The sequence below is a fragment of the Hevea brasiliensis genome, chromosome 1 (genome assembly GCF_030052815.1).
Source record: "Hevea brasiliensis isolate MT/VB/25A 57/8 chromosome 1, ASM3005281v1, whole genome shotgun sequence".
NCBI classification, from domain to species: domain Eukaryota; kingdom Viridiplantae; phylum Streptophyta; class Magnoliopsida; order Malpighiales; family Euphorbiaceae; genus Hevea; species Hevea brasiliensis.
Genome location: NC_079493.1, coordinates 32589106 through 32611111, shown reverse-complemented (window position 1 = coordinate 32611111; position 22006 = coordinate 32589106). Strand labels below are relative to the sequence as shown.

General features: G+C 32.2%; 1 pseudogene; it reads left to right on the top strand.

Annotated features, from left to right (window-relative positions):
• The first annotated feature begins 1938 nt into the window (after positions 1 to 1938).
• LOC110644145 (calcineurin-binding protein 1-like) lies at positions 1939 to 17694 on the top strand (annotated as a pseudogene).
• The last annotated feature ends 4312 nt before the right edge of the window (positions 17695 to 22006 follow it).

Here is a 22006-nt window from a genome sequence, read left to right as displayed (position 1 = left end):
CCTCATATTTGCATTCCCTAAAAACCTTTCATTGGCAACTAAGTCATTATCCCCTTATCCTTTTTACAACCCTTTTTAAAGACCTTTTGATCTTTTGAAAAGTGCATGCTAGATTAGTGGAGATAAAAAATTGAGATATGCCTATGGAGTTGGAATTGAGTCTCTTCATCACAATTACTCACAATAAGGGCAAAATTTGAGGGAGTTAATATTTCTCAAATCTATCCTAATAAAACAGGTTATTTATGACTTATTAATGGTCTTGTGTAGAAAAATAATTAGTCAAAACACTATAAAATGAGGTGAAGTTCCAAACAGGCAGCTAATAGAACCCTTATGCCTTAAAAGAGGGAAATTGGTATGAAGGTTGGAGGAGTTCAATTCTATGCTTATTAAATTATTGGTTATATTCCTAAATATCCCCTGAAATGTGTTTTAAGACAGAGTTCTGCTTTGCTTGAGAATAAGCAAAAGTTTGAGTTTGGGGTATTTGATACACTTGAATTGTATAGATATTTTTAAGTACATTTGTATACTATCTCATAGCATTTAGGTAAGTATTTTCATACATAGTAGTTGATTTTATTAGTTTTTGTAATTAGTATACAGTTGGGATCTAACTGTAATTTGAATCCAATTTTCATTATGCATTGAAGATCTTGTATAATAGCCCTAGGGAGGTTCATCAAGGCCCTTGTATCATCCATGCATCAAGCTAGCTCTGGTGCCTTTAGTAGCTTTGAGCATCAATTGGAGAAGATGTTTTCATTATTCATGGAACAGGGAAACTTATGGCCAGAAATATTCACCTTGCTTGAGATCAAAAGCCCAGAAATATCAGAAGGAAGAGCTTATATGCGTAAATTCCATTCAACCTTGGTATTATATTTTGATATGTGGAGAGCATTTTTTTTCTTTATAAAAGTGGAAAGCACTATGGCTCAAAATTAGGACCTCAACTGAAATCGTCACCCTCCAAACCACTTGAGTGGCCATGTTGTTAAATATAACATGCTTATGAGTTAAAAGAAAAAAAGGGAGTTTACTATAAAAGTCCTATGCTTATGAGTTTTTTATGAAAATTTTATTTCTACTTATGCAACTACTTGCGAAAGTATCTTATTTTGAGTTGCATAATTTTGGCATTATATGCTTTTTAAACTGGTTTGAATCGCCCAACTTCCTCTACTCTAGATTTCCTTTTTCGCTAAGTTTTTTGAAACTTTTTTGTTGAAGATTTCTCTTTATGATTGACTTCCCAACTGGTTCATAACTCCTTCATCAAATTCTAAAAGTTTCTTTTGTTTAGCTTATAATGTTAAGAGTCCTGAAATGCCAGTTTGCTGATTCATACAAAGATTTAAAATTCATTTTTGGGTTGTGTTGAACATTTTACGCATCACCAGTTTTGTACTCTTACAGTTGTTTATTTTTATACAATTTTCTACTTGTTGAAGCTACCTCCATAGATATATTGCATCACTGGAGAGAAGTGGCAAGCTTGAGGCACTTGAAGCAATAAATGAGAAGATCTGGAAGCATATTAAGAATCTCAAGTTGTCAAATAGTAATTGTGCAAAAGTTTGCAGACCGTTCTCTTGAAATTGGTTTAGCATTCATTACTCCATAACGACCTAGAACTCCAATTGGGATGCAGACCCTTAACCCATCCGATAACATTATGGAAACTAGTCATTTGCTTTGTGCTGATCTGCAAACAAATGTGTTTTGGAATTCAACATGTGAGGATTCTACCCATTTTGAAAATCATGAAACAAAATGGAATACTGTGTTGGATAAAATTAAGAACATCATTATAGAAAGAGCTTCAGATGAAAATTTGGAGATAGTCAATTCCTTGCTTATAAGCTCTTATAATTTCCCTGTGTAATGCTTCCATTTGGTCTTAACCTTTATTTGGTGCCAACTCAGCTATCAATGGAAATAGAACTTCAGCTTGTCTTAAATGGTGTTGAAATTTTAGATGTGAGCATTCCAAGGAAGCTCGTGTCATGGGCTTGCACGTTATTGCTTAGCAGTTATGCAAATATCTCTATGGTTCTGAAACATTGTGAAGAAAATATCAAGGTAACTTGCACCCAAAGTGAAGTATTCTCAGGCTTGCGAAAACATTTATAATTGCTTTCTTGGAAAACAAACAATTGTTGTGGACAACTTTCTTGAGAAACAAACAATAGCTGTTAGATCATGACTTCTCCTTTTTTTTAACCCCTTTGTTTTATGTCCCTTGACCAATTGAAGGCCCATTGACACTAAGAAAATGCAACGTTCATTCTTTAGGGTTTCCAGCATGCATTTTTGAATGAAAATATAAGGAACAATAAACTTACTTGTTGTTCTTCTAAAGGAGATGGAAAACATTCATCTGCTGATCATTTATTGATTAAGAAATTGAAGTTTGATTGTTGCATCATGCAATTATTATGGGATCTAATGAAAATATAGGGCTGAATCCCATATCTAGCGAAAGTCTGCTTGTCGGTGATTGTAACTCTAAAAGAGCCAATCTTGTTAAAGAAAGAGAAGCAAATGGTTTTGAAGAACACCCTCTTGAGAGGCGGAGCACTCGCCTTGAAAGGCTTAGAAGTCGTAAACCAGAAAAAGAGGAATTGGATATTGCTGCCAGTGAGGATCTGGCCAAGGTTGTACTTCAATTTCTAGAACCTTTTATTGTTTGCAGACTTGGAAGTAAAGATTCTGATCAAGAATCTAGTCATTCTGTTTCATCTCCTGATCAGCCTTCGTTGTATACGGAAAATAAGGATGTTTCTGCATTTGTAGAAGAAACTTCAAAAAATTATGGTGCGTATCATATATGCCCCTTGCTTTTGGAACATGTTGCAAGTAGGGGGGTTTTGCATATCAAGATGCATTTGTCAAATTTCTGGAATTGGAGAGGCTGACAAGGCATTGGGGGCAGGATAGGACCCCTGAATGTAGCCTTTTTCTTGCTGAACTGTATTGTGACCTAGGATCTTTGCCTTCAAACGCTCTGAAGTTGCCAGAATTCGTGGCAGAGGCATCATATTATCTTTGCAAAATAATTGAATCAGTTGTTTTGGATTATCCTTTTCACTCAAACCATATGTTTGGTAATGAAGGCTGCACTTTTGTGAAGAGTTATCAAGATAATAACGAAATATTTGCCAAAGACTCTAGTTTACAGGATTCATTTTTTCATAGTTTCTTAGTGAATGATAAAAATTCCTTGTGGGTTTCATACTTCTGGTTGAGTGAAAAATTGTCTATCTGTGATGGAAACAAGGCAAAAGCTCTTGAAGAGTTCTGTATTGCTTTGTCACTTTTGGTGAAGGAAGAAAAAAATGAGTGATTCTCCTTTTTCAGTTCACCTTCCACACCTGAAGATCAATAAAGAGTTTGCTGTAATCAGGGTCCTTCTTGAAATTAATTTATTAAAGGTTGATTTCTTTCTTGAGAAGACTGTAGGCGAGATGACTGAGAAAGAAATGTATATCGACTGCATAAACTTGTTTGCTCCACTTCTATTTTCTTACGGAACATGGTCACCTTGGTGTACTGCCATCAAATGCTTCTGATAGGAAAGGTGAAGGACTTGCACTCATTGAATTATCAGCAATAGATTTATTAATTCAAGCATGTGAAAAGACAAAGACAATAGATATTGAGGTACATTTGAATTGCCATCGGTGAAAGTTGCAAATACTGATGGTAGCAGCTGGTTTCCATGAATATGAAACTCTTCGTCAGAAGTATGGGTTAAATGCACTTTCTGCCATTGATATCATCTTGAAAGAAAATCCTGGCAAACATGGGTTGGGCTTAGTGATGGAGGAGGTGACAGCAATTTCACATTGTGTGTCACAATTGAAGATGGATTCATCTCTTAATTCTGTGAGTCCTTGTATATTTTTAAGAAATTAATATTCTTTACGTCCACATTTTAGGTCAAAGATAAAAATTTTTGCTACATCAGTTCATTATAAAATTTATAAAGAGCAGATAGTTTGTATCGTAATTGGTCTATAATCGAGTGAAGTAGGGTCAATACAATGCACCATTGAACTAAATTGACTCAAAGCTCACAATCAATTGACCTTTATTTTTAATGTTCAAACATGTTTCAGTATAGTACTCGAGTTGCTTGAGTTTAGTGTGACTCATCTTGATTCTGCAACAAATTCAATTCAAGTTTTTGACCGACCTGGAATTAACTTTCTAATAAACTCAAGTAAGTTTCTTATGTTATTGTTTAATGTGATGTACAGTATATATTTAAATTAGAAGGTAGGGTTGCAAGCTACATGAGTTATGTATTGTAATAGTCAAGCTAGAATTTACTCATTACATGAGTTATTTGAGTTCAAGCTCAACTTAACTACTGTCGAATTCAAGAAGCTTGCAAGTGAAGTTCAATTAGCCCACAAGTAGCTTAGCTCACTTGCTCACCCTAACCATGTAGTTAATGAAGCTCATGATCTTATAGTTTTATTGGTTACAATATTACTTCTTTTCATTTCTTGCACTTATCATAACTTTAAATACCACATTAGCGATAAAGGATGTGAATATTTTATGCTTGCATTATGGTGTAGTCATTACAATGGGCAGCATCATTGATCTTCAAACTTTGCTTCTGGCAGTCATGTGCCATGTTGCAATAAACTGCCTCTCTAAGAGATCTTCTGTACCAGTGATTGCTGATGAAACTGAACAAAAGCAAGGATTCTGCTTCGTTGATGCTGGTATTGCCTTCTGCAAATTTCAACATCTCATCCCTACTGTCCTTGTCAAAACCCAAGTGAGTCTTACTTTCTTCTATTGAGGTACTAAATTTTGGATATGATGTGGTCATAGATCATTTTCTTTTTCTCATGGATTTGTAACGATTTCTGATTTCTGGTCCAGGTTGCATTAATTGTGGCAATCCATGTCTTGCTTGTTGAGTATGGACTATGCTGTGTGGGTGAGGGGGCAAAGGGGAGGAACATTTCTTAGATTTGCAATAAAGCACCTCTTAGTCCTGGACATGAAGCTCAAGTCCAATTTAAACTCATCAGACAGAGAATCAACTCAGCATGATAAGCATCTTTCCCCTCATTCTCGAGACAAAACATGTAAAATGGAATTAAAATCTGATATGCTGGTTGTGGAGATGGGAAATAAATGAATCAAGTGCTGCAGAGAATGATGCTTTTGGAGTAATTACTTCTGAAAGCATTCCTTCTCTTTTAGGCCCAGAGAAAGACAATGCATGTATAGGATGTGAAATGCAAGGCAGTGATGAGGGCAAGAACGAAGGAGAAAAACCTACTGAACGATTTACTGAATCTAGAAATAAACTTACTGAAGATGAAGGGGAGGAACTTGAGTTAATAATTGATGGTGCTTTGGATCAATGCTTTTTCTGCTTATATGGTCTCAATCTTAAATCTGATTCATCCTATGAAGATGACCTAGCCATGCACAAAAATACTAGTCGTGAAGATTATCAGACCAAGGAACAATGTGCTGATGTTTTTCAATATATACTGCTGTATATAAAGGCTTCTTCTGTGAGTGCTCTCCGTCTCTCTCCCCCTCTGTGTTTGTTTGTATGTTTGTCTGTATGTGAATTTCTGCTTCCTTTTGACTTGGCCATGCATGTTACATCTCAGAGAAGTGGATTGGTAAAACTACATAGAGTGTTGAGAGCCATTCGCAAACACTTTCCACAACCACCTGAAGAGGTTTTGATTGGAAATGCAATCGATAAGTTATTAGATGATCTTAACTTATGTGAAGACAAACTGAGGAAGCCGGATCTGAAGGGTATCTTGAGACCGTAATAAAGATAATATTTCCTGATGTGGAAGCTGTCAAACAGCATAGTTCAATGATGGTTGGAAGTTATTTTGTTTATTGTATATATAAGCTATCTTGTTTCTTTCAATTGGCGTTTGAGATTGCTGATATCTAAATTCTTTAGGAATGAGCTCACAGCATGAATAATTTACTTGTTGCTGCTCTGAGCCATATTTGGATGCATATTGCAACTTATATTATATTCTAGCTCTGTCGGAGGAAATGAGTGCAACTGATAAGTGGCCAGGCTTTGTACTTACCAAGGAAGGTGAAGAGTTTGTACAGAAAAATGCAAATCTCTTCGAATATGATCTTCTGCACAACCCTTTACGGTTGAGAGTTGGCAACAGCTTGGAAATATTTATGATGAGGTAAGATTTATTCTGCCTGTCATTAAAACTGCCAGTGCTATAGAAACTAAGATATCCTCACTTTGCTGAGGTTTACAAATTTTTTCTTCCCATGCTTTGACTTTGTCAGAATTTTTTTCCTTTGGTTTCATTGAAACAGGAGGTAGATTTGTTGTTGAGTGATGGAAGTAAGCACATAAATGTTGCAGAATGGAGAAAGAATGCTAATTTGCCTCAGAGAGTTGACAGCAGTCAAAGAAGGAGCAGGCACTGTCTGGTAGTGAGTTTGGCTTTGGCAAAGACATTAGCTCAGCAGGTTCATCTTTTGTTGTGTGGCATGTGGATCTGATTTATTTTTCGTTTCTCTTGGACTGATATGATATCCTTAGGTACATCTGGGGTATGTCTCAAGTCTCATCTCATGAACATATAAAGCATCTTACTTCTGGTAAAGGTGGCTTGCTAGAAATGAGGTGTCAAACAGGACAAGTTCCTACTGAGAGTTTATTCATTGTGTCATCCGAGGATGACCCGATGGAATTAGTAACTATATGAATTATTTGAGATGTTTGTTTCCATCCTTAGGCCCCTCAACTTATCAGGTTTTGTCTATTAAGCCCTTGTATTCCTATTGTGTTGCCCCTTGGATTTCTATTTTCATTAACATCTTGTCCTTTTTTAATAGATATATAGATTTAATAGAAATAACATTAGGTTTTCTTTCCTCCTTGGAATGAATGTGGTTATGGAGGAGTAATAGTTATGTGATTTTGTTTTAGCTTTCAGCGGTTATATTTCTATAATAATTTAAGAACAAGTGCAAAAGTCTCTGTGGCTGTAGTGCGAGATACACAAGTTACTGGCATTGGTATACTATGACAACCTTCAGAACGTGGTACCATTTTATGACCAGCGATCTGTTGTGCCTGCAAAGGATGCAGCATGGATAGCATATTGTGGGAACTCACTGAAGCATTTTAAAAAAGCTTTCCTTGCACAAGTATGCTTGCTGTTCTTAATTGCTATTCTTCTTCTATGCTTAACAGATGACAAATAAATGTTACTAATTTGTGTAACAGGGAGGATTGTTCACATGCATTCTATATGGAAAAACTCTGTGAGAAGCTTGGATACTCGTATGAGACATCACTATCATATTATGACAAGGCTATTGCTTTGAGTCCATTGGCCATGGATCCTTTCTATAGGATGCATGCTTCATGCATAAAGTTAATTTGCTTCTATGGAAAACAGAATCTGGAACTCTTAAAGGTTTCTTTCCCTCCCTGCTCTACGCACAAACAAGCGAAAGAAAAGGAAAAAGAACAAGAATCTCTTCCTAATTGCTAACTTTTTGTTTACTAGTTTGAACTTCCTTTACAGCTCATGTTATGTTTTTGAAGTGACGTGCTTGTGACCCCCTTTGTAGCCTTTCCTTTCGACAATTTATCATCCTAGGGCTTTTGGAATCACAAATTTACAGTAATTGATATCTTTATATATGTTTTGATGTATTATAGGTTTTTTTTTTTTTTATCCCAGGTACTATCTGGATATTACTTTGATCTATCAATGAAGGAAGCTGCTGTGAATGTCCTAGGTAAATTGGCAGCTGATGATACAAAGGACAGAAGCACTCAAGAAGCTTCCCTGGAGAGAAAACAATAGGAATCAATTCACATGGAAGATGTGTGGAATATGCTTTACAATGATTGCATTTCTGCTTTGGAAATTTGTGTTGAAGGGGATCTCGAACATTTTCATAAGGCCAGATAGATGCTTGCTCAAGGACTATATAGAAGGGATCTGAAGGGTGACTTGGAGAGGGCAAAGGATGGACTTTCTTTTTGTTTTAAATCATCCCGCTCATCCTTCACTATAAATATGTGGGAGATTGATAGCATGGTTAAAAAAGGAAGGTATGACTAATTCCTGTTGATACCTATTACTAATTCTCAGGGTCTTTTGATGGACTACCACATGGCAGGGAATATGGCCTTACTCATCATATCCCAAGAGAATATGGCCATATATATATATATTATGTCATTTGACATCTAGTATAGTGACATTGAATAATAACATGAAAAATATGCAAAATCATCAAAGAAGATGAATGTCAGTTCTAAAGGTGGTTTTAAAATCCAAATGTGTTTTGAACTCCTTATCTGGAGCGCGGAACGTCTTGGATCGTGGTACGGGTATGGGTATAAGTATGCAATTCGTCACTTAGCTAAATATGAGGTACGCATGGGTAGATTTAGTCGCTATGTTAATTCAGAACGCAATGCATTATTTATATCAATTTTATTCGTGATACATAAATTACAACTAATTAGTATAATTTCTATTTAAAAATAACCAATAAAATAATTTCTTTTTTCATAATTTTTAAATTTTTTGCGATGTATATATTTTGCAAGATTAATATTAGTAAAAATAATTTTCAAAAATCTAATTTTTTTAACGATATACTATTAAACTTTTTTATCAAATAAATTTTAAAAAGGAATGGTATTTTAAATAGTATGGGCTTTTAATTGACATTTAATGGGCCTTATAATTTAGGGTTTAATGGTATGTATAACACATTATAATTACTTAATAGGCCTTATTAGACTTAATAGCATGTGAAACCAGCAACCCATATTTACTATCACCTAAGCCAATGAAGATTAAAACATTGATGCAAAGAGGGAATGAGAGATATGAGACCTCTTCTAGAAAGTTTCTTCTTCTTCCTCTTTCTAAGGCTTCATGGCGGCAGCTGCTTATCGTTCTTTGTTCTTATTTCTTCTCATCCTCTTTTTTTTCTTCTTTGCATACTAACATCCCAAGGTACCCTTATTTTATTAAAAAGAAAGAGAAGAAAAAATAAGAAAAAATGAATAGGATCTGCTTCTTCTTCCCTTTGATTTTGTGTTGAGCATGGTGAAATGAGATCGCTTGATTTAGAGATCCAGAAGGCGTTCCCAAACAATTTGGGACGCAAATGTCTTATGTTTTGGAATGCACAATTTGGGTCGCGGAACCCAGGGGTTAGGAGAATCTAGCAACTATGCTCCTAACCTTACGACATGGATATAACAAATAAATTTCACAGATGGTCCCTAAACTTATAATGTTGTAACAATATTGTCCCTAAATTTGAATTTGTAACATAAAACTCCTTTAACTTTAATTTTAATAACAGTAATACCCTTTTAACATATGACAACTGGTTTACAAGTAACTAAGTGATGTGATAATTAATAGAGAAATAAAAAATTCATTTCTTTTTCCACTCTCCATTCTCTCTCTCAAACTCATCACTATCATTATTTTCTTAGCCCCTTTGCTCATGATCTGTCCCTCTTAATTTTTGCTCCCCTTCCCCATCTCCTTCCCTCTTGGCTTCACCAAGTGCAATGGCACTTCTATTTTTCCTTTTCCATTCCACTATCTTATCTTTTCCCTCCATCCCCTTAGCTCTTCCACTTTAAACCATAACTACACAACAAAAATTCCAAATTAAAATTGTGCAATCAAATTGCAAAAACCCCAAATGAAATTGCAATAAAATTGTGCAATCCTTTTTTTCCTTTTTAAATTGAACTGCTCATGACTAGCAGTGAAGATTTTTTCATTACAAAGGAGATAGACTTGATTGATTCGAAAGAGGACATGGTGTAAAATGAAACTTTGTTTTTGAGATAGAAGAAGATGCTCCTGGTGCATCATGAATAGAAATGACAAGAATGGTAAAAGGTATTATTTGATGTTATTGGATGGTAATTTCTTTTCCTAAATTCTCCCAATCAATTTTCTTAGTCAAATTTCTTATTTTAACGACTGTTTTTGTAGTTATATTTGTAGATCTCCATTATTGGAAAGCTGAACTGCATTTGAATCACATGAAATTAGAAAAAAAAAATATATTATAATAATTCTTGTTCAAGTCTTGATATTGGACCTTTGCATTATTGACAACTCAAATGGCATGACCTCCATTAAAAAATTTGTCAATTATAATGGAACAACAATTGATGAATGGAGAGACAATAAGCAATGATGGGGAAGATGTCAAGAATACAACAATGGGCTCATTCGAAGAGCAAAATGGAACTGAGTGTTGAAGATTTTGCATGTGAGCTACCTTTGGAAGGGAGAGGAAGAACAGAGGGACACTGGTGGTGAGAGATCAATGGAAGAAGCTGAGAGGGTGATAATGTTGTGTTAATAATGAGAAAGAGGAAGAGTGTAATCTAGCATGACCTCGCCAAGGCTCTATTGCCTTGTGCTTGTCGATCAAGAGAGATGGTGTTGAAATTGAGTTTCCTCTATATCTTGTAATTCTTCAATTTTAGTTGTTGAAATTTAATATTAAATTTATTGAATTGTGATTTTTTAATTTTGAATTTTGGACATTGGGTTTTCGTTGGATTTATTTGCAGGTTGATTTTATGCTGGAGTTGTGCGCTCAAACAAAACCTAGAGCTATGGTGAGGGAAATAGTGGGCTAGGTGAAAGAGAGAATAAGGTTGGGAGAGAGAACTAGAGGAGAAAGAAAGTTTTGAGAGAGAATGGAAAGAGTAGAAAGAAAATAATTTTTTTTTAATTTTTCTTTGTCATATTATTGAAATTATATGTAAACTGACTAACACGAGTAAAAAGGGCTTTATTGTTACTGAAATTAACTTTAGTGGAGTTTTATGTTGCAAATTAAAGTTTAGTGATGGTGTTGTTATAACACCCTAAGCTTGGGGACAATTGATGAAATTTATCCAGATATAATTGATGACCTTGTTGAAATGTTCCAAGTGCATCTTATAACAATAGTCATTTTATTATTTTGTTGTGTTGCAAGTTCTCCTTATTAACATTTCTCGGTCACTTACCTTGCTTCCTTTTAAGTAATTTTTAATTGTTATATAATATTTGAAATTAATTTTTCTTATATATGTGTCAGGAGAAAAACATCAAATTACAAAAAGGTCCTCAAAGTTAACTTACCAGAAAGTTCTCAAAAATTTATTACTTGAATTCGTAAGTATTTGTTGTTCTATTTGAAATTATTGGAGGACACTAGAGATATTTGTACCCTGGTATTGGAGGACACTGGAGATATTTGTACCCTGGATTGTGCTTTTATATCTCTTCGGGTAGATAAAAGGGTAAAATCTCAAATGTGTTTGACATCAAACATTATTTATAGTGACTTGCCGAGAGCCCACTTCATTTTAATCAGTACACAAGCATGACAAAATTATTTAATTTATTTTGAATCTGTTTCCATGGTCATTTCCTTGCTAGTTATTCATGCTTCTGTTGATCTGAATGAGTGGATTTGGGCATGCTCTCATATAGTAATGAATCGCTTTCCACTCCTAGTCTTTGTTTTTCCCATTTACTTTTTAGGGTGTTGGGCAGTTAGAAAATGAATTCTTATTGATTGTTAGGACCTTTGATTGTTGCAAAGAGACATACATAAGCTTCTAATATTATTTTATGCCAACTCAATATAACTAGGCATTATTAATGTCAATTTCTCTATGCTCATCCAACTTTTTGGTCTACAGTTAGGATCCAACTTCAATTTGAATCTAGTTTTCATTGTGCATTGAAGATCTTGTACCAATAGCCCTGGAAGGCCCTTGTATCATCCATGCATCAAGCTAGCTCTGATGCTTTGAGCAACTGTGAACATCAATTGGAAAAGATATTCTAATTATTCATGGAACAGAGAAACTTATCTTCGAAAATATTCACCTTGCCTGAGATTAGAAACCCAAAAATATTCGAACGAAGTTTATATGCATAAATTCCATTTAACCTTAGTATTATATTATGATATATGGAGAGAGCTTTTTTTCTTTGTAAAATTATACAGCACTATGGCTCAAAATTAGGATCTCATTGAAATCCTCACCCCCCAAACCACTTGAGTAGCCAGTTGTTAAATATAACATGCTTATGAGTTAAAAGAAGAAAAAAGGGAGTTACCTATGAAAATTTTATGCTTATGAGTTATCTATGATTTTTTTTTTTCCACTTATGCAATTACTTGTGAAAGTATCTTAGGCTCCGTTTGTTTCACATGAAATATTCTCTTAGAAAACATTTTTTGCATTTTCTGACGTTTGGAGCATTTAGAAAATTGGTCAACAGAAAATATTTTCCTTATCAAAAGAAAAACTAAGTCATTTTTAAGGAAAATGACTTTCATTTTTTAAAAAAGAAAGTCGTTTTCCTTTTTCAAAACTTTAATAGTTTTATTAAAATATGAACTCACTTATACATACATGAAATAAACACATATCATTAATTTAACATTGCAATAAATAATGAAAAATATTTTTATAGAAAATATTTTTTTAGAAAATATTTTCCATAAAATATATTTTCATATACAGGTTATTTTTCGCGAAATAAACGAAGCCTTATTTTGAATTACATAATTTTGGCATTATATGCTTTTTTCAACTAATTCGAATTGTCCAACTTCCTTTACTCTAAATTTCATTTTTCAGTAAGTTTTCTGAAACTTTTTGTTGATGCTTTCTCGTTATGATTGACTTCCCATCTAGTTCATAATTCCTTTATCAAATTCTTAAAATTTTTCTTTTGCTTAGCTTATTATGTTAGAGTCCTGAAATGTCAACTTGTTGCTTCATATAATAATTTAAAAATCATTCCTGGGTTTGCATATATGTTGAACATTTTATGCATCACCTATTTTGTACTCCTACAATTGTTTATTTTCACACAATTTTCAACTTGTTGCAGCTACCCCCATAGATATATTGCATCACTGGAGAGAAATGGCAAGCTTGAGACACTTGAAGCAATAAATGAGAAGATTCGAAAGCGTTTTAAGAATCCCAAGTTGTTAAATAGTAACTGTGCAAAAGTTTATAGGCATGCTTCTGTTGCTCAGTGTCATTCTCTTGTAATTAGTTTAGCATTAATCACTCCATTGCAGCCTGGAACTGTAACGCCCTCACTTTGGGTAGTCCGTGCATTCTACTGTTCCGACGACTAATTTTCTGTTCGGACAGTTTAAATGTCTGGAACTACATTCAAACTAGAGTGAGGAAACATAAATTTACTAAATATAGACTAAGAAAAATTAAAGAAAAGTAAAAGAAACGAAGTGCAACTCGGTTAAACGAGCCAGGGTCACAGCGATGGGTGACCGTACGAGGAAGTATCGGTAAAGACAATTACTGACCCCAGACACGTGAGGAATCTCAAGAGATAATTTTCGAGACTAAATTTAAGGGTTAATGAGGTATAAATGACATTAAAAATATCAAAGAAAATCCAAGAAAATTTATTTATCGGTATAGACAAAAATAACCCGACAAGCATAACGAATGGCATTTTGGTCATTTCAACCCCAGAATTGAATTTTGACCTAAATGTCAATTAAAATAAAATAGATTAAAAATACCAAAAATAAATTTAAATTATGAATTTATAAAAAAATAAATAATAATAATAATAAAATAAGAAAAGAAAAGAAAAGAAAAGAAATAAAGTAATTATCTTATTTATGATGTCATATGACATCATTTAAAAATTTTGAACCAATAGAAAATTAACAAATTTACAAGAAGGGATAAGAAGGCTTAAAAGAGGACAAAAAAAATTAAATTGGCCATTATCTTCTTCCTTCCATTCCCATGGCCGAGAAACCCCATCCCAAGCTCCACCATTTTCTTTTTTTTTTCAAGCTCTTTTTTTCTTAGCTTTTACACCTCTAAACCTTAATTTGTCTTCACAAAAATTTCTCACCACATTATAAGGAAGTTATTGATAGTCATAAGAAGAGGTAGAAGTGAAGTTTATTAAGTCACCAAAGAGGTTAGTGCACTAATTTATTTCTATTTCTTTTCTAAGTATGACAAGCTTGCTAAATTGAGTTAGATTGATATAAAATTAAAAGAAATTTGTAGGGATAGAAAATTTCTAAATTTCAGCAGCCATTATATGAGTTGTGGTTTGATGGTCTTGAGGAAATTATTTGTGTTTATTAGTGATATTGATGAGTAATTGGGATGAGCAAATTGATTGGCATGTGTTTACATAAATTGAAGAATTGTGAGTTAGGGTTTTTGACCTAACTTTGAGGAAATTGATGTGTTTCTTGAAATGGATGATGTTGAGATGATTTAATGACCATTAGAAGTGCTATATATGTTAAATGAAGTTTGTGGAGTTGGGAGAATTAAGTTTGGCAGTGTTGATTTTTATGCAGGAAAATCGGACCTTTGAGTCCAGTGCATTGTTTGAGTTATAACTGGAGTTGTGTTGCTCCAATTGGTGTGAGGCCAATTGGAGATGAAACCTAGGACAAAATGCCCCATTTTTCATGAAGAAACCATGCCCAAATTCTGTCCATAAGTTGACCAATTTACTGTCCCAATTCGGATGTCCAGACCTTGAACCCAGAAAATTGACCAAATGAACAGTACATGTTCATTTGGCCATAACTTCTTCTAGACAAGTCTAAATGATCTGAATTTTAACCAGTAGAAAGATTAGACCTAGGACTACAACTTTCATTGAGAACACCAAGCCCAGAAATGCCTCTAACCAAATGAAATTGTTGACTCAATTCGGGACACCAAACTGACCTGCACTATTCTGCCCAGAATTTTCTGGACTAAAGCTCACCCGACCAGTTTTGGCAAAATGGCCATAACTTGGTCTATAAAAATCCAAATGCAATGAAACCAACGGCAAAAGTTTTATAAGACATAGATATACAATATTGATCTTTTAACGAAAACCTAGAAACCTAGGAAACTAGGTCAATTGACTAGGTTAAGTTAACATATAAATTCTGGAAATTTTCAAAAGAACCATTTGACCTCAGAACACACATTTAGCTATATCTCCTACAAGAAAACTCCAATTAGGTTGGGCCATACAGATCTGGAACCCTAAGAAACAGGGCTCCAACTTTGTTTTAGACTTGGTCCTCAAATTATGAACATAAGAACCCCGAAATGGGAGTCAAAGTTTCTGATCTAAACATAAGTCCTGGTAGAATAGGGTACATGAGTCCAGGCTAGTGATTTGGCCATAATTAATTCTACAGAACTTGAAAAATTGTAATAAAAATTTTTGAGTGACTATAAGACATAGAGAAATAAATTCTATGAAGGGAGTGTGGCCAAACAGTGGCCACATCCTAGTCAATCTGCTATGTAAATACAGTGCACCAAATCTGGACGTAAAGAAAAGTCCATAACACAATTAGGCATATGGCATGAAATGAATTAGAATAAATTGTTAAGCATAAAAATAACATGAATTAATGAAATTATAATTACTTAATAATATTATTCTGCCCAAAGTACACCTAGACTCATTTATATAGCTTGGATCGATTGGTATACCAATTAGGGACTACATATTGCAAGATCGCTTACAGAGATAATCATTGGCGGACAACATATGTCTAAGATGATTATTCTATCGCTTTATGCTCGCCCGATGGCCATAGTGCCAATTTTTATTATTACTGGCTTATGCCTGCTCGCTGGCCTTGTGCCTGATATGACCGTTGTATACTTGATAGACATACGGCTGTCTAACTTGTATACTCCCGTGTATCCAGTCTTTATAATCTGTCATAGATTACTTGGGCACAGAAATGAGTAGAAATTTTTAATTAAAATAAATACATGAGAAGATTGTTAAGGTGAAGTTCATTGAATTAGACATAAGATACATGATAAAAAGATTCTGATTAATTTATTTTGTCCAAAGTTCTATAAACAGGTGAAAGACCTAGAAATTCATAAACTTTTATATTTTCTTATAAGAATACACGTAGAATAATTATTTTAGTTATTTGTTTATTTTTATTTCAATATATGCACTACTAAGCATTATGCTTAGCGCGTTGGTTCTTACCACGCGTAGGTACAGGAGAGCCACAGCAGCAGCAGCAGTAGAGCTTACACAGGACCTTGATCAAATCTGCTAAAGAGTGGTCGTCACCTCATCAGTTGTTTTGGTAGGGCTCATGTACATATTAGACTTTGCATTTTGGTATTGTATATAATTAAGTGATGTAACTAAATTTTGGATTGTATAAGAAATTGTATATTATTGTGAGTAATGTTATATGAATAAAATGCAAGTTTATTTTATTTGAATATTTTATGAGTAATGTTATGATATGGTACATGAACAATTAACATGAGAAATGATATGACAGAATGGGATAAAAAAAAAATTCTACACATAATATAATATAATTGAATTAATATTATACATGACAAGACAGAATAGGACGCTCCGGCACCGAATGTAGCACACTTTGCTCGGCTACACTATAGACCGGGTAAGGGGTGTTACAGGAACTCCAACTGAGATGTAGACCCTTAACCCATCATATAGCATTTTCGAAACTAGTCATATGCTTTGTGTTGATATGTAACAAACGAGTTTTGAAATTCAACATTTGAGGTTTCTACCCTTTTTTGAAAATCTTGAAACAAAATGGAATTCAGTGTTGGATAAAATTAAGAACATCATTATAGAAAGAGCTTCAAATGAAAATTTTGAGATAGGCAATTCCTTGCTTAGAAGGTCTTATAAGTTTATTGGTGGGAGTTCCTTTCTAATGCTTCCATCTGGTCTCAACCTTTATTTGGTTTCAACTCAGCTATCAATTGAAATGCAACTTCAGCCTGTCTTAAATGGGGTTGAAATTCTAGATCTGGGTATTCCAAGGAAGCTCCTGTTATGGCCTTACACATTATTGCATGGTCGTTATGCAAACATCTCTATGGTTTTGAAACATTGTGAAGAAAATATCAAGGTAACTCTCATCTAAAGTGAAGTATTCTCTAGCAAGCAAAAACGTTTATAATTGGTTTCTTGAAAAACAAACAATAGCTATAAACAACTTTCTTGAAAAACAAAGAATAGCTGTAGGAGTTTGACTTCTCCTTTTTTTTTTAACCCTCTTTTTTAATATGTCCCTTAACCAATAATTAAAGCCCCATTGACATTGCAGAAATACACTTTCATTCTCTAAGATTTCCAACAGGCATTTTTCCATGAAAACACGAGGAACAAACAAACTTATTTTTCTTGTAAGGAAAAAGGAAAACATTCATTTGTAATCATTTATTGACTGAAAAATTGAAGTTTGATTGTTGCATCATGAAATTGTGGTTGTGTTTTGCAGTCAAAGATAAAAAAGGGAGTTGCAACCTTATCCACATTATTAAGTACTATCCTGCCTAGTACCCCTGCTTTTCATATAGGTTATTTTCGCCATCCTGTGAAATTATTAATTTTCTTGTTTGATTTGAGAATCATTGAAATATGGTGCAAATCATGGTGGCGGTAATGAAACAGGATGCATGAATCCATCACCACCTTCTAGTGATAACCAAAAGAACTTTTTGCTGCTTTTCAGCTAAATCCTGTTAATACCACCCTAGTTGAAAGGACTTCCACAATGCATAGAGGAGAGGTTCAATGCAGAGGTTGACTTCATTTTTGGCTAAAAAGTGAACAAATTTCTTGTAGAAAATGTCTTCAGTGTGTTCAATTTTTGTAGAAGGAAAGGTAATTGTATGAACCAATTTGATACATGATTGAATTTGTAACTCTATAATAAGTTTTGTAAATAGACAGAGAAAAATACAAGCTATAAATTTTCTCTTGTTTAGTTATTATATATGATTGAATCATTTATAGATTATTATTTATTTATTTTGTTATATAGAAAAATTTATTTAGAATTAAAGCTCGTTCATTTCATGGAAAATAACTTATATGTGGATAATATTTTTCACAGAAAACATTTTCAAAAAACAAATATTTTTCATTAAAATATTTTTCATTATTGTATGAAACAAATATTTTCGATTCTTTGGTTTAGGTATAGTTCTTCATGAGGTATTTTAGTTTTAATTTTAATTTTAAAAAGTTTTAATTATAAAAATTGTAATTTAATGACTATTTCACAAATGGATAAATGATATATTAAATTATAATTTTTGTTAATTAAGAAATAAAAATATTTATAATATCATTTTAATTAAAAATAATTTAAAAATTGAGTTAAACTTTTTACATTATAACATAAACACTCATATTTACATTATAATATATATGCCCATAATAATTATGCTTATGGGATTTGTGTTTGTAATAAAATGTTTTTATACTATAATTTAGAAAGATTTTTATTATAAACCCAAACCCTTTAAGCATAATTAATATGGGTATTTATATTATAATGTAAATATAGTATTTATTAGCTATTTTAGTTTTAACTTTAATTTTAAAAAGTTTTAATTACAAAAATTGTAATTTAATGACTATTTTACAAATGGATAAATGACATATTAAATTATAATTTTTTGTTAATTAAGAAATAAAAATACCGTAATATTATTTTAATTAAAAATAATTTAAAATTTAATTTTTAACTAATTAAGGTAAATTAATTATATTAATCTGAATAATAATTTAGAAATTTCTCAGAGTAAACTTTTTACATTATAACATAAACACTCGTATTTACATTATAATATAAATGCCCATATTAATTATGCTTAAGGAGTTTGGGTTTACAATAAAATGTTTTTATATTTTAATTTAGAAAGATTTTTCTTATAAACTCAAACCCTTTAAGGATAATTAATATAGGCATTTATATTACAATGTAAATATTAGTGTTTATTAGGTATTTTAGTTTAATTTTAATTTTAAAAAGTTTTAATTATAAAAATTGCAATTTGATGACTATTTTGCAAATGGATAAATGATATATTAAATTATAATTTTTTTGTTAATTATGCAATAAAAATACTATAATATTATTTAATAATAATTTAAAATTCATTTTTTAAATAATTAAGGTAAATTAAATTATATTAATCTAAATAATAATTTAGAAACTTCTCAAATTAAACTTTTTACATTAAAACATAAACACTCATATTTACATTATAATATAAATGCACATATTAATTATGTTTAAGGGTTTGGATTTATAATGAAATGTTTTTATATTATAATTTAGAAAGATTTTTATTATAAAAATAGCTTTTTTATACCAATTTTACCTTATTAGTGAAAACTACGTAGTATTGAGAAGCATCCCATCCATCTTCCATAGTCCATTGATTCACAGTTCACAAAAAAACCAAAATTAGATCCCTTATTCTCTTATCTCTGAGGTTCGGCAGCTCCCTCCGTTTAGCAGAACCCACAGACTTTCATCTATTCGGCCTCTCTCTCAAGTCTCAACCTCAACCTCCCATCTTACACCGCCCAACCCGCAAGTGACAGCCTCTTTGTCATTGCCACCCTAGTATCACAGGTGAGTTAAGTAAATGTATTCCATTAAGTTTTGGGGAGGGGGGGGGGGGGGGGTGGTTGGGTGTTTTGTTTGTAGGCATAATTAATTGATAGATTTAAGAGAATTAGAACTATTTGTATGAAATTATGTCATAAGCATGTTGGATGATTGACAATGCATGCCTTCTATTCTGGGTTGTGGTGGCCACTGTAGCATATATATATATATATATATTGTTCTTCGACTCTGTTTTTTAGTGACATTTTAATCAGTATTGTTTAGTAATATTCTAAATTTGACAATAGAGAATTCAACTTTGTACGCATTAGTGCTTCTAAGAAGGAATTTCTTTCCCTGAATGGCTTGTCTAGGTAGAGTAATGAGTAATTCTTGGTGTGGGTAGCTCGATCACTGGTCGATGAATAAAGGAAACTAATTCATGTACCTCTGAAGCAAGGGGACCGAGTGACAAGCTTGGCTTGGAAGGAATACATTATTAATATAAAGGGTTGAGTTTAGTAATAAAGGCAGGGTTGTGTAATTTGATGATCTTTGCAATTTGGTATTTGTATCATAAACTTGAACTGCCTCAATTTTTTTGTTAATAATAATTATTAAAGTAACTGATTTTGAAATGATAAAGACAAGTTGTCCTTAAGAAAATAATTTTGAAATAAAGAAGGGACTGTACAGGTAGGGCTGAGCAGAATTCAGTTCAAATCGAAAAATCGAATCGAACCGAGTCAATTTGGTTCAATCGGTTCGATTTTAAAATTCAATCGGTTTGGTTCAATTTTATATTATAAAAATTTCTGTTATTTCGGTTCGGTTCGATTTTGAAGAGAAAAGAAATTGATTAAACAGAGCCGAACCGAATAGTAATTTATATATTCAAATCGAACTAAATCGAACCGAATCGATTTTTGAATTGATTTATTTTTATAGGAAATTTATGAATTATATTTAATTTTATATATATTAATTGTTTAATTTCATTGATTAATGGTTATTAAGTTCAAACCAAAGTCAAAATTAGACCAAATAACTTGAAAATCAAGTCTAAATTAAAAAATCAATAAAAAATCAAAACCGATTGATTTAAACCGAATCGAAATAGAGCTGCTCAGTTCGATTTAATTTTTCAGCCATTTCGGTTCGGTTCAGTTTCTAAAATTTAAATTTTGATTTTCATAATTTAATTCGGTTCGGTTCGGTTCGAACCGAATGCTCACCCCTATGTACAAGAGAATGTTTTACTCATATAATATCTCTTTAGACTTGACATTATTAAACTAAAATTTTAAAAGCATTATAAATATAATATAATTTCGATTGTTACACATAATCATTTAGCTATTTCTCAAATTTTCTTTTAAAAATTTTGCATACCTTTAGATTAGATATTAGTATTGCTATTTTAATAGTAATATTAGTATTTTTATCAATATTTTGATGTTGGAAATATATAATTATTTTTAAATATAATAATTTGAATGTAAGAACCAAAATCAGAACCAAAATTGGTACTAGAATCGGAACCGAATTTAGAATCGAAAATGTTGCTGAACCAGAATCGAATGTACTAAAAATTGAACCAGAACTGAGCTAAAAAACAAAAAACAAAAGAACCAAACTTTGGTTCCGGTTTCGTTTCCTGCCAGAAACTGAATTGAAACCACATACCCTTAATTTGAATTAATTAGATACATTTATAAGCAGAGAAAAATACAAGCTACAAATTCTCTTATTTAGTTATTATTTATGATTCAATCATTTATAAATTGATATTTATTTGTTTTGTTATATAGGAAAATTTATATAAAAATAAGGCATTGTTTATTTCACGGAAAATAACTTATATATGGATAATATTTTTCATAGAAAATATTTTTTAAAAGAATATATTCCATGGAAATATTTTTTGTTATTTGGTTGTACTATTAAACTAATGGTATATGTTTACATCATGTATATATAAGTATTTTCACATTTTAATAAGATTATCATAAATGATTTATTTTTTTTTTTGAAAAGAGGAAGTCATTTTTCTTAAAAATGACTTAGTTTCTCTTTTGACAAGAAAAAATATTTTTCGTTTATCAATTTTTTTTTTAGTTTTTCAAGTGCTAAAAAATACGAAAAATATTTTTATTTTTTTTGTAAAATAAATGAAACCTGAGTACAAGAAGATTATAACATTGAGGATATCTAAGTAATATGAGGGGGGAAAAAGCAATAAAATTTGATACCCTTTGCTCTAAAAAATAATTGGAATATTATTAATGAGCTTATGACACTGTAACATTAATTTGAACTTCAGTCTCAGTCAAACATAAAATAAATAAACAAAATAAAAATCAAATTCAATTACAGATTTTTAAGTTCAAAATCGCAAGTGATTGCAGCGATAGAAGCTTGGCCCATGTAGGGGTGAGCCCGCAGCTAATATTAAAGTTGGTTTATATTATTGACGATAGGACTAGGAGGAAGG